The 13,261-nt window shown below is 46.9% G+C and overlaps 1 pseudogene; it reads right to left on the reverse strand.

Annotated features, from left to right (window-relative positions):
• Window positions 1–10,111: 10,111 nt before the first annotated feature.
• Window positions 10,112–10,682, reverse strand: LOC141579814 (trafficking protein particle complex subunit 9 pseudogene; annotated as a pseudogene).
• Between the last annotated feature and the right edge of the window lie 2,579 nt (window positions 10,683–13,261).

A 13,261-nucleotide genomic window follows, 5' to 3' on the forward strand; every position in this document is an offset into this window, starting at 1 on the left:
TCCGGCTAGGACTGCTCTGTTCTGACATCTCTGCCCCTGAGGCCTCACCAGGCTGAGAGCACTAAATTCGGTCATTCATGATCATCACGTGTAAGTCCTACATTTGTGCTTCTCACTCCCCCCTCCCCAGCCCCTCTGAGGGAAGCATTGTTATCATGTTCTCCACCCGCAGATAAGGCCACTGAGGCACTGAGACTAAACCCGTTCCAGGTCACATCGGCATTAAAGGACGTCTGTATTTCTGCTGTTTTGCTTTTGACAAAGGAATCTGAGATATCAATTCAAGAGAGACTGTTAAATAATCAAGTCTGTCTGGTCTTCACCTCAAAGAGCAGATACTATAAATTCCTGATGTAGGATGAGGCTGCCGCCACAAACTGACTCAGCTTGAAATTAATATCCAAGATGAAGCAGTGGATACACGTAAATATTCACGAGTGTCAACTCCGCTCACGGGTCTGGGCCCTTCACTGCCTGAACGGGGGTGAAGTCCCCACCCGTGTCTGGGAGGGAAGCACGGCTCTTCCAGTTCTCACCCAGGCTTCACGGGTTATTGCCCCCACAGACTGTCCTCAACGATTAAAAAGCTCTCAAGATTTTTACATCATGCAAAACTAAAAGACATTTCTGCAGATGGAGCACTTTCTCAGGCTTAAACCTTTTTTGCCTACACTTAGCAAGGGGGAAAAAAGAAACATGACTCTGCAAAGTCTCTGAGCCTCACCACTCACAGGAGTAGAAAGGCCACAGCAGAAGATGACTCTTCACATTGCAGGATGAGGCCAAAATAAAGCGGCCCCAACAACAGGCACTCCCAGAGACAGCGCTCATCAGTCTTCTGCACACTCACGGTTGTGTAGCCCTCACCACCATCTATTTCCAGAACACTTCATCACCCCAGAAGAGCACCCCTGTCACTAGCAGTCACTCCCTAAACCCCCTCCACCCAGCCCCTTTCAACCATCACCTGCTCTCTGCCTCTGCATGTGCCTTTTCTGGGCATTTCAGATCACTGAAATCAACAATATGTGGCCATTTGTGTCTGGTTCCTTTCACTTAACATGCTGTTATCAAGGCTCGTAGATGTTGAAGTGGTATCAGCATCTCCCTCTTTTTTTTTTTTTTTTTGGAAAACATTAAAGTTTATTAGAAGGTGGTAAGTACTGTCAAAAAGGGTATAGTGGAATATAAGGAATTGGGTTTCAAAGGTAAAAGGTCGGGTTGAACAGACAGGGTGGACTTCCCAGAGCAGGAGGCCTTTTTCATCTTCCCTTTTATTTTTATTTTTTCTTTTTTTGTCACTCTTACGTCTGAATAATGTTCCACTACATGGAGATACTACATTCTGTTCATCCATTCAGCAGCTATGTATGGATGAGTTCCAGAAGAATGAGTGAAAAATATGACTAACAGGGATGGCATTTAAACAAAGGGCAAGATGTGCCTTAAAAAAAAAAGCCAACCAATGGAGGCACAAGGAAATTCAGTGAGTTTCTGAGCAAAGTGCATGCTTGCTTCGGCAGGATTACCGTGCAAGGCTGGGGTGGATATTGGCAGGAATCACGGTGAGGGAGTCACCTGAGAAGACTCTCCACTGCAAGCACCTCAGACAATTCTCATCCCTCATCCTGTATTTTTAGAGCCATGTTTCTTGGTTTCTCTTTTTTCAAGTAATAGCACTTTAACTATACATCTGATCATCTGCATCAGACCACCTTACATCCAAGCCACAGAAAATCATTCACTGACTGGAGCAGCTCCAGGACATAACGGTGATGGATCAGGGAGTAATTCAGCATCCCAGCCTGCAGGTATAAACCCAACATGTGCCCTGTTGATGTCAAGAAAGTAAAATGCATGGAAATATCTCACTGCTGGTGCATGACATCTGCCTCCAAATTGCCCCAAAATCATGCTGGCAAAGAAATACTCAACCCGCTCACTACAAAAAAAAAAAAAAAAAAAAGCTAAGAAGGCAAATTTGGGCTCTTCCATTGAAAACCAGCAACCATCACTGCCATTATCTGATGTGGAATGCTCCTGACTTCAAAAACCACTGCGCAGTTACTTTTCAAACGTGAAAGTTATATATGTATTCCACGTAGATTATATTACAGAAGGATTTTTCTTTTCAAAATTTCCAGGTGCAACATTAGAACAAGAAAATTTTGTTTCAGCTTTAAAAAAAATCATCTTCCACTTTCTTAATGTTGATCCTATTTTTATTTTATAAAGGGAGCTATGCTGCATATTATAAACCAACTGTTTGGCTTCTGCAAACAAGAACTGTATGACTTCACTATTTCAGAGCAAACTTTAATGATGCTTTGAGAGGTGGGGCCTGTGGTGCTCACTAACTGCTCTTTAAATACTGACAAGGATGTGCTATTAAGTAATGCAAAGGCTCTAACTTCACATTAACTCAGAAACCAAAGAAATTACACCAAAACCTTACTTTATCATTTTTAAATATTCCGATTGCTTTGAATATTAAATTTCTTAAAAGATATGGTTTCTTTTTGAGAAAAACAACAGCTGTATTAAATTTCCTCTCACCAAGAAAGCAATTTTTATCAAGAATAAAAACCCGTATGGAAATCCAAAAGACGGGACGTTTCTAGCTAAGTGAACATGCAGATCTGAACACAAACTTATGTCCTATCAGATCTCACTCGAACGAGCGCAACAAAGTACTGGGCTACCCTAGAACTTACCTCTTCTGTTCCAAATGTTGGCTGAGCTAAGATCATCACACAAGGCAGGGAAGGAGAGAAGAGGAAAGTCCACCTGGCTACCTCCATCTGTTTTCTTCCAGCCACAAGGTGCCGCTAGGGCGGCCCCGCTAACAAGCCCTCCCCAAAAGGAAATCAGGCATCCACACTGCCCCTGCCGTCCCCAATATAACCCGACGTCCCTCTCCCACTGGTTGTCTCCCAGCCTGAGAATGGTCTTCTAATGCCCCCCCAGTTGGTGGCACCCTCCCCCTCTTTCCCGCTACACACACACACACACATAGCCAGGGCAGCCTTCCCAAAGCACAAATTTGATTACAACAACCCCCACTTCAAACACTTCAGAGGCTCCCTGGTACAGTTCTAGCCCCACCCCTGACCCTGACCCTGACCCTGCTCGCCAAGCCTCACCTCAGTACCGTGGTCCCCAGTGACCTCAGGGGACCCCTGAATTGCTCCTACTTCCCACTTGCCTCCAGGCTCATCTTGACTGTTTCTCAAGGAAGCCTTCCCTCCCTCCAACCTCTGCACTTTGTTCCTCTGTTCCTAGAACATTCTAGGCTAAGTCAACTACTGACACTGCTAAGCTCCCAAGAAGCTAATAAATTTTGCTTATTAATGTGGGTCCACTCTCCCCTAGACACTCAGAAGTGTGCATGTTATGAATAAATGAATGACGGGATGGGTCTCAAAGGGAGAGACTTACCTGCTCTCGCCCATCCCGGCCCTTCTTTCTGTAGAATATCAGAAGCAAAACCAGAAGTACCTTTCCTTAGAGTCACTTCCTGCTGACACCCTTCACTGCCTCCTGGGTCAGTTTTAGTAAAACCTAAGCTCCTCCAAAGCCCTCCTCCCAGGTCCTCTCCAGTGTCCTCCCCAGTAGGGGCACCATTCACCCTGGATCACAGAGGGCACTTTCCCCGGGTCCCCACCCCACAAGCCTCCATGTCTCTGCCCGGGCTTCACCTGCCACCTGAGCCACCTTCTTGACTCCTTCTCCTGGCTGACTCTTACTCTGTCCTCAGAACTGAATGTAGAGCCCATTTCTTCCAGGAAGTCCTCTCTGATAATGTCCTTTAGTTCTTGGCTGGGCTTCCTCTAGAGCAGCAGTGCATGGCGACCAAATGGTGTTTGTCCACCCACTCCTTTGAGACCATGACATCTTGGAGGCCTCATGGGAAATAGGAGTGAGATGACAAGAGGGTAAGGAAGAGCTAAAAGCAAAATCAGAGCCCAAGTTCCAAATTTAAGGATCCTTTCTCAGAAAAAAAGAATAAAATGTTTCATACGTGTGTCATTTGGCTACGATTTTTGTGGCTCATGGAAAACAAGAGCTTGGTGTTCTAGTCCAAAAACCAAGTTACATGCAAAGAAATGTATATATTCATATATGAAGCAAGCCAGAACTGCTCAACAACAGTTTGCAGTTTAATTCCAAATGAACTTTGATAAAGGCAATCTCTCTCTCTCCTTTTTTTTTTTTTTTTTTTTGGAATCATATAGTTTCAGAAGTATTTGTATAACTAAGTGATTGCTACAGCCCATGATTCTGCACTGGAGTGTTTGGGGTTGAGGAAGCCCAGATTACATGCATTGTGTAAATGCAATCACACCAACACACTGACAGGCGCCCTAGTGGCTGAGCTGAATTTTCAAAGCAGACAACCTTACAATGGAACACAGTTCTAAGTAGAAAGTAAGAAATGCAATGTTCTGTACTCAATTTCATACGTTACATGGGCCATTAACCGATAGTGCATCTTGTCTAATGAAACCCAAAAATAAATTGCCAACGTCGATTTTCTCCATCTGATCGTTTTATGTTAACATTGGTTATCAAACCCTCAATCCATACGGAAAACTCAGGCTTACGCTGCAGCAGAGTTACATCCCGCATAAGACAGCGGATCAAGGAAGAACTGGAGAGTTTCCCTTCAGAAGCTGCTAAGTCTGGTTTTGCACCTGTATGTCATTTGCAACCACGTCATCGTCAAAGGAGTAAGACCTTACATCGGTGGGGCGTAAAGCACTGCGTTGTTTCCGAACAATCAAAGAACACTGAGCTTTGTGAAACAGTCCTGAGGCACTTAAATCGCACTTTTTCTGAAAGGCTCCAAAACTGACCCACTTCACCATTCCAGGTACAACAGGGAGGTACCGGAATTAGTAGATAAAACATGCCCTTTAAGTCTGACAATGCCCAGCTTGAATCCTGCTACAGCATTTACTAGCCGTTAAATGGACCGATACCTTAACCCCTCTGAGAAGTCTTGCCAATCCGCAAAAGGGGGCTGCCACCGCCCACATGGGAAGGATGGATGTGAATGGAACACGCAATTAGGGCGGCCGACTGGTACCTGACACGAGGCCTGGCTAGTTTCCCTCCGCTGCCCTTCTCCCCCTTTAAACTTGCACTGTTGCCTCTGGTAAGGATCAAGCCCCTGCAAGAGACTAGCCGATTATTCTGTGTATCCCCGTATACATGACTTACCCTTAGGAGGCCAGAAAAACTGCCTCCTCCTCAGTTACTGTCAATATTCTTTAGAGTCTGTGTTTTTTTAACTCTATTTTGCAGGAAGACTATTCCAGAACTGTCCAAGCACCATTCTCCAGGTTGGCTCCCCTCACAGCACCCATCCCTTTTCATCTCAGATCCTCTGTCTGATTGCCTTCTGTTCATGGGAAAGAGAGTCCGGTAGGGTGGGGACTCCCTAGGACTCCTTCCCGCCGTCACAGGTAAGTGTGACTACTTTCTCCCCACTCCCCACTCCAACTCCAGCTTCTGAGGAGTCTCCCCTCCTGGACCCTGCAGCCTCTGCATCTTCCCAAGACGCACACGTGGCCACGACCCTCTCTTTATATTTCATCCTGGCTGGCCCTGCCCACCACCCAGCCCTTTAAGGATAAATGGCATTGCTCTGAAAATCCCAAATGCCACTGACTGACACACCAAAGCTGCATTGTCTGGGCTTTCCTCCAACCGAGGCACAGCCCTGCCCTCCCTCAGCTTCAGTCTGCACCTCTTGAGAAGAGCTAACCCACATGTAAGGCTGTGAACTCCAGCTAAGAAGGACGAATCCCAACGTGTATCTCTAGTCCGGCACCTTCACCTGAGCCCCAGGCTCATAGACCCGAGTGCCTCTTTGAAGTCCTAACTTGGATGACAAATGGCATCTTAAAAATGCCTCATGTCCACCATTTAATCTGGAATTCGATTTCTGGCAGGTACCTCCCAGGCTCCCCATTTAACTAACAGAAAGATCACCCACCTAGGTGTTTGAGGTCACATTCAATATCCCCTGTTCCCTCCCACCAGCCCTGCCCTGGAATCAGTCCTGTTATTTCCATTGCTAAGCCCATCTCAAGTCTGGTTCTGCAGAGACCATGGCCGTCACCCCACAAGCTCACAGCATGGTGTAGTGAGTCACAGTCCTCCGAATGGTGCTCCCTGGAGGAGGAGGCATCTCCTGCCGCTGGTCACCTCAGAAGGCACTGGATACTCACACAGGAGGCCCAGAAGAAGGGACTCAAGGTTCGCCCATGGTCTGAGCTTTGAAGGACCTGAGGTCTGGGGGATCTCCTAATTAGCAGACACACCTGCCAGTGAGCAGAAGAGAATAGAGGAACCCAGGCAAGGCTGTTCTCACTCTGACCCCTGGGCTCTCAGGAGCCACGGGAAAGGCCTGTGTCCAGGGCACAGCCCAGCCATCACAGATCCCAGCCTGCATTTGCCAACCCAGACAGCCTAGACTCCTTCTATTTGTGACACTTACTTCTGTTCTGTTCCCCACCCAGAATGTGGTGGACTCTTTCATAAATTCTGGCCTGTCTCAAGCGAGACCAAGTCAGTGAAAAACGCAGTGTCGACATTTGGACCAGAGCATGAAAGGAGAAACAAGGCCTCATGGTCAGCATGATGGTGGTGGCCAAACCCTTCCCCCGGGTGAGATGAACCATGGTAGGGGTGAGAATGCAAGGTTTGGTCAGCCAAAGCATCTTCCTTCACGGCTGACTAGGGTATTGGGGTCTCACTACCGAAAAGTAACGACACGGCCGTCAGTGGTGGACGTCAGCTGCAACAGACACGGAGTCAGCCATTTACTGCCAACGTGGGTTAAAATTAAAGGCCAGTGCAGGGAGGCCTGCACAGCTGCTGAGGCAAACCACAGACCCGACTCTAAATGCCCACTGGATGAAGCAGAGTGGAACACACTGTCCCCTTTAGCGGTCCCTGTGTCCACCAGATCCAGGTGATCCAGCCTCTTCGGAGAAGGCCATGTTTTCCTGATACTCAGAAAAACCAGCCTCGTACAGGGAACAAAAGAGTGGCATGGATTTTGGACCCGATACTGCCCCTTTATGAAGGCAAAGTAAAGTAAATGGCATAGGGGAATTTGAATGCAAAAAAAAAAAAAAAAAAAAGTGACTGTTTCCTCCAACAGCGTACCCTGCAGCTGCTCACCTCCGAGCCTGCCAATTCCTCACCAGTGACCGCCGGCCAGGAAGGGCCATCACGCACGTCACACAGCGACAGCCAGGAACCGAGGGCTGAGCACTTTTGTGTAAAAGCAGATATCGAGCAAGGTGCTGCAGACTTTGACTTTAGAAGTTTAAATACTCCATGAAAAGAATCCTTTAGCAGCCGCCTAAATCAATTCCAATCTCACTTCTTCAAAACAAACAAACAAATTTAATAAGGGCGCATTTGTCACCAAATATGAGGAGGATCAAACAGGTTCCTCAAAGCAAGGATTTTAACAGGTATCAAACACCAGTGGGTGATGTGCTAACAAAGCAAATATTCCAAAAAATTAGAAAATTAAAAGATGTCTAGGATAATACATGAATCAAGGCAGCTGTTAAGTTTTTGCTTTTGAAAGCGATGGAGACAGCATGGAGGGCGATCCAGCTATTTCCAATGCAGGGTGTGCACAGCCCACCTTTTCAGACGCAACAACATACTCAAAGGGCAGTACAAGAGAAAAAGGAAAAAAGAAAAAGGAAAACAGGAACAAGCGAAAATTAGAAACACACAAGAACAAAAATGAATTTGACAGCCTGTACAAGAATTTACGTGAGTGTGTGAGGCCAGGGACGCAGGGACAGTGAGACCCATCCTCACCTCCTGCTCCAGGGAAGGCAGGGGCCTGTGTGGAGCAGCGCTGCCGGGGGACACCAACGTGGTCAGAGCTCCAAACCAAAACTCCACCTACATGCGTCTAGACAGCTTTTGAGCTACAAATTGTGGTCACATTTCAGGCTGGACAGTTTTACTCACTCCCACCAAAAGTAGCAGGAGAGGATTAGGCTGTTCCTGTACCAAAGAATTGTTTAAAAAATTAATGACTGTGGAATAGTAAAAGCAACAATGGAGTAAAAGTGACTGGAGAAGAACGTGCTTGACCCGACTCACCGGCCGCGTTATCTCACTGACGTTCAGATGCTGGCTGGGCGCTTTTTGTACCAAAACAGACAGACCCACCTGGAGGGAGGTTTAATGCGCTGCTGTATTTTGATGCCGAGAACCATGCCTGGTACACGAGGTTCTGGGTAAACAATGGTGACAGTGTCAACCGCTGTGGGCTAAGCACACATCCATCTACTCTGCTAAATCCCAAGGACAGACTTGAAAAGGCAAAAACAAGCTGGCATTCTCTGGTGGGTCTACAAACTCAGAGCCAAGCAGTTGCTGAGCAAAAATGTCACCAGTGCCTCCTATGACAAAAGAGGAAGCACTGGCCATGGGGCTGGGGCATGGCTCCAGGCTTCCACTGCTCACGCAGCAGTCTGTCCAGGGGGAGAAGTTGGTCCCTGCTTACGTTGCACCGATACACCTACCTGGACTAACGCCTGGGGGCTCAGCAGGAGGTGACAGGTGAGGTGAATGCAGCCAGTCTGGGAGAAGCCCGGTGCTGGCAGCTGTGCCTTCAGCAGTGCCCAGGCTCCTAAACCTGCCACCTCATCTCCAAGGAGCAGAAGGGGAGTGCGGACATGTAGATCACAGGGCCCTGTGAGGACAAGTACAGATCATTGCCACGACATGCCTTGCCCCTTCCTTAAGCCACAGAGGAATGTCCGGGGAGGAACTGAAAATTCATGCAGAGTTCGCCAGGCATCCACACCCAGGTGGGACTCGGGTCCCCTGTGCCTCTCACTCACAGGGCTGGTCTGGACATTCTTTTTTTCAATTCTCTGGCACCTTCTCCTCCAACTGACCAACAACCAGAATGTAGGATCTGATCTTGGGCAAGTTCAAGAATCACAGAGCACCGCCTCCACAGCGGACCCGGCTGCACATGCTAGGTTCTCCGACCGTCACCTGTGATACCACCATGAGCACTCTCCAGACTCAATGCCCGAGGCCGTAGGCGGGGGTACACAACTTCCCTCACTCTCCCCAGCAAAGGGGGTCCACCTCTCGGCAAAGGCATCTCAACCTCTTCTGCCCGAGGGACGGCACAATGGACACACGGGGAAACAGAGCAGAAAGTGTGGGGGGGTAGGCAGCCCAGAAGAGCTCGTCTGCAATTTCTAGGCAAAGTGAGGCCTTTGACCTAATCACAGGGACAAAGTGAGGATGAACCTTTCCCTGCTCTGTCCCATACTCCATGACAAGCCTTTTCCTGCCTAAGGAGTTCATTCGGAAATCCCTGGCGGTGTTTCTGATGACCTAACCTGGCATGGTGGCTGTCGGGCATGAAGAGAGGGCCTGAGCCGTGCAGGTGCTGCGCCTAGGAGTCAGGAGACACCAGCTCCACCCCCAGCTCAACCAGAGCCTCGTTCTGCATCTCGGGATTCAGCATCTCTTATCTAAGCAAAGGGATGAGACTGTCCCAGGGCAGGCTGCCCAACAGAAATGAAATGAGATCCATGTAAAGAAACTTTCCCAGTTGCCACATTTAAAAATAAACAAAGAAACAAACAAAAAACAAATACTAGAAAGTGATTTTAAGAACAGATCTTACTTATTCTACTGTAAGCAAAATACTATCAATTTGACATGTAATCAATATAGAAATTAACAAGGTAGATTACATTCCTTTTATTAGATGTCTCAGCATCTGATGTACATTTGACCTACAGCACATGTCAGCTCAGACCAGCCTCCTCCCCAGCGCTCCTAGCATCAGAGGCTGTGGCTACTCTATTGGACAGCAACTCCAGGGGTCCCACCAGGGGTCCTGGCTGAAAAGCTGGAGTAAGTGTACACAATATCCATAAAAGTATCTCTCTGAAACAAAGGTGGATTCACTTTTAATTGTCTGTAAACCAGCAGGCTGCACCTCCATCCAGTCTTGGCTACAAGACAGCCCTCTTCCTTGATGATCCCTTCCTGGATATAGGGAAGCAATCTGGCACACAGAGAGGGCGGCCTGGCCTCCAGGTAGACTTACCTGCTGTCTGTGTCCAATCCCATGAAGTCCTCCTTCTCAAACAAGGTGCAGAGGAGGGGGATCTTATCCCCAGACTTGTTGGGGGCCCTATCCAGCCACTTGGACTTGAGCATGATGAAGAGTGACACAGTGAAGTCCTCGATACTCTTCTCCACCAGCCTGCAGTCCTCGTAGATTGAAGGCCACGTCGGCGCACTTCTGCTCTGCTACCTCCCCATGCAGCACAAAGAGCTGAGAGTCATTAACTATGTGCCATACAGCTCCTCTGCAAGTGGAGCTTATCGAAGGCCTTGGCCGAGAGGCAGTCGGCAATGGTGACAAGGCCCACTACCTTGCTGTGGGTCTGGAAGATTCCCCACCCATTCTCGGGTGCATAGTGGTGCCTGTAGTGGATACAGAGTGCCCAATGGGAGCCGCAGGGGCTGATCTGGCTCACCAAGGAGATTCGCTTATAGATGCAAAAGAAATTCTCCTCTGAGATGATCCCAATGGCTTGGACCACCACAGGGAGAATCTGGTCGTTCTCAGCGCACTGCACATAGTCAGGGATGCTCATGTTGCAGCCCCTGCCAAGAGGGGAGAGGAGATCGATATACTTACTCTGCTGTGGGCTGTGGGCCCCTCTGGGTTGCGGTGACCTGGTGTGTACCAGCCAGAAGGCAAGGGAAGCCCAAGCAAAGACGGGGGTACAGTTTGTCCTCAGTGTCTGCACATGGCTACTGTAGGTCGGATCACATTACCCAGCTTTTGGTCTAGGCTTCCTGCCCCTGCAGAGCAGGGTCATTTCTTGTTTTCTGTTCCAAGCACCTAGCCAAACCCTGATGCAAAGACAGTGCTCAAAACTGCTGAATAAAGAAATGAACAAAGGAACTGCTTTCCACACCCCTTTAAGCAGAATATAAAGAAAAGAACCACAGTGGGATCAAAACATCTGGATTTCAACTCCAATTTATTTGAACTCCTAAGCTGCAGAATAATGGATAAGAAAACTTGCCTTGGGGAGGAGGGTACAGTTCAATGGTAGAGCACGTGCTTATCAAGTATGAGGTCCTGTGTTTAATCCCCAGTACCTCATTTTAAAAAATGAAACAAATAAAAAAACCTAATTACCCTCCTCAAAAAATATTTTTTAATTCAAAATTCAAAAAAACAGCTTGCAATTGACACAACATTGTAAACTTGACTATACTTCAATTAAAAAAAAAAATCCTTGCCTTACAAGAAATTATCTGGATTAAGGAAGTTTGCAAATGTTAAATGCCTAGGTTACAACCTGCATAAAAAGGGGGGACTGTACAAATTTACTATCCCTCCTTTATCAGCTATATTACCTTTCGGGGGGTTATAACCTCTCAGAGCTAATTTTCTCAGATTGAAAAACAGAAAACATTACCTGATTTTCAGTACTGCTGAATAATCTGATAACCCTATTAAAGCATCTGACACACAGAGGTTATTCAATAAAAGTTTGTTGAATGAATGAATAAACAAGCAAAGTGAATGCTGCTCACTGCCACAGACCATCATAATGGTACTGCCTGGAAATCCCAAGCCCACGTTCACCCGACTCTACACTAACCATGTGGGTGACATGGGCAGGCCTGTGTGCTTCTCTAAGCCCCAGTTTAATCATGAATAGAAATGAGGGCAATAACACAAACCTCAAAGGGTTAGTGAGTCAGTAATGAATTGTACCCGAATTTTGCAATATTGAACCGTTAAGGAAAATTGGGCAAATTGTCCATAGGCCCTCTCCATATTATCTCTTACAACTACATGGGAATCTAAGTTACATCACAAAATTAAAAGTCTAATTTTTAAAGAGACTATTGAGGTTAAATTAGCTCACTGTCTCAAATAAGGAACACACAGCACAAATAGGACAATCCCTAGACCATGAGATACACTCAGTTAAATTTCCCACTGAACCCACTGGTCCCTCCAACTTAAGAGCACGAGGATGGGTCCTCGTGGCCAGAGGACACTGCACCTGAAGCTAACAAAGCTAATGGCCCCCACTTCCAAGAGCCCCTGTCACCACCCTAGGTCTAAGTTTGTATTTGTAATTTTTTTTCTTTTTATTAAAAAAAAACCCCAATTGCATAGCCTTCATGTCAGCAAAACCTGACCACAGAGATCATGATGGCAGCCCTTCTTGGTGAAACAATAAAATGAAAAGCCATTTCCACAAGAACTCTGTATAAATCTACTAGGGAACTTCATTCTGGACTGAGAGGAAGAGGACTGGGGAGGAGGGGGCAATCTGGGGCACATAGGACCATGGGCCACCTGTCCCAAGATGGACTTTGGTTTCAACACTCACCCTCCAGGAACTTCAAAATACACACAGACAGAGTGCTATGGACAAGATTTTTTTTTTTTTAAAGAAATCACTGACTCCCTAGCAGCTCTAGTTTCTACCGAGACACAAATGGATTATGTGTATAATGTTTCACAAAAACCCTAAAATACTATCACCCCAACTTCATACATGAAGAAACTGAGGGAGAGAGGTTTATCACATTGTGCAAGATTAGAGAGAGGCCACATCAGACACCGTATTTAAACCCAATCCCCTGCTCCATTGCTCACACTAGAAAGTGTGACATACTGCTCCTTTCCTGCCCTTTCCCTGCAATAAATCTCTGAAGAGTCTTTCCTGTGCCACCTGGAATCACAATCACATCAGCTTTCCACAGAGAGCTATGTCACTTCTTGGAGGACATATCAAAATCTAAAGGGTTGGAATGGGAGGAGAGATTTGCATTTTCTGTTTCTCAAAGGAAACATGGTTTTAAAAGAAACTGAAAAGGACTTATCTAGTCTACAGTCTCATTGTGCAGAGAAGGAAACGGAGGCTCAGAAGAGATGAGGAAAGGGTCTTATTAAGAAATATTGCCTGAGTGCAGCACCAAGCCAGCCCTGGGCACTGTTGTGGGAGGATCTGGGAGGCCCAGGAGAATGAGTGTTAGAAAAAGGAAAGAGAAGAAGCATACAAAGCCCTGTCTCTACATCACCATACCATGGAGTTCCACCAAATTACCCAGTATGGGTGCAGCCAACATTAAGGTTGGCTAGAGGGGTTATAGAAACCTGGAAGTCTCAACCATAGTGGAAATACCAACATTTACTATG

This window comes from Camelus bactrianus, chromosome 14 (assembly GCF_048773025.1).
Source record: "Camelus bactrianus isolate YW-2024 breed Bactrian camel chromosome 14, ASM4877302v1, whole genome shotgun sequence".
Classification (NCBI taxonomy): domain Eukaryota; kingdom Metazoa; phylum Chordata; class Mammalia; order Artiodactyla; family Camelidae; genus Camelus; species Camelus bactrianus.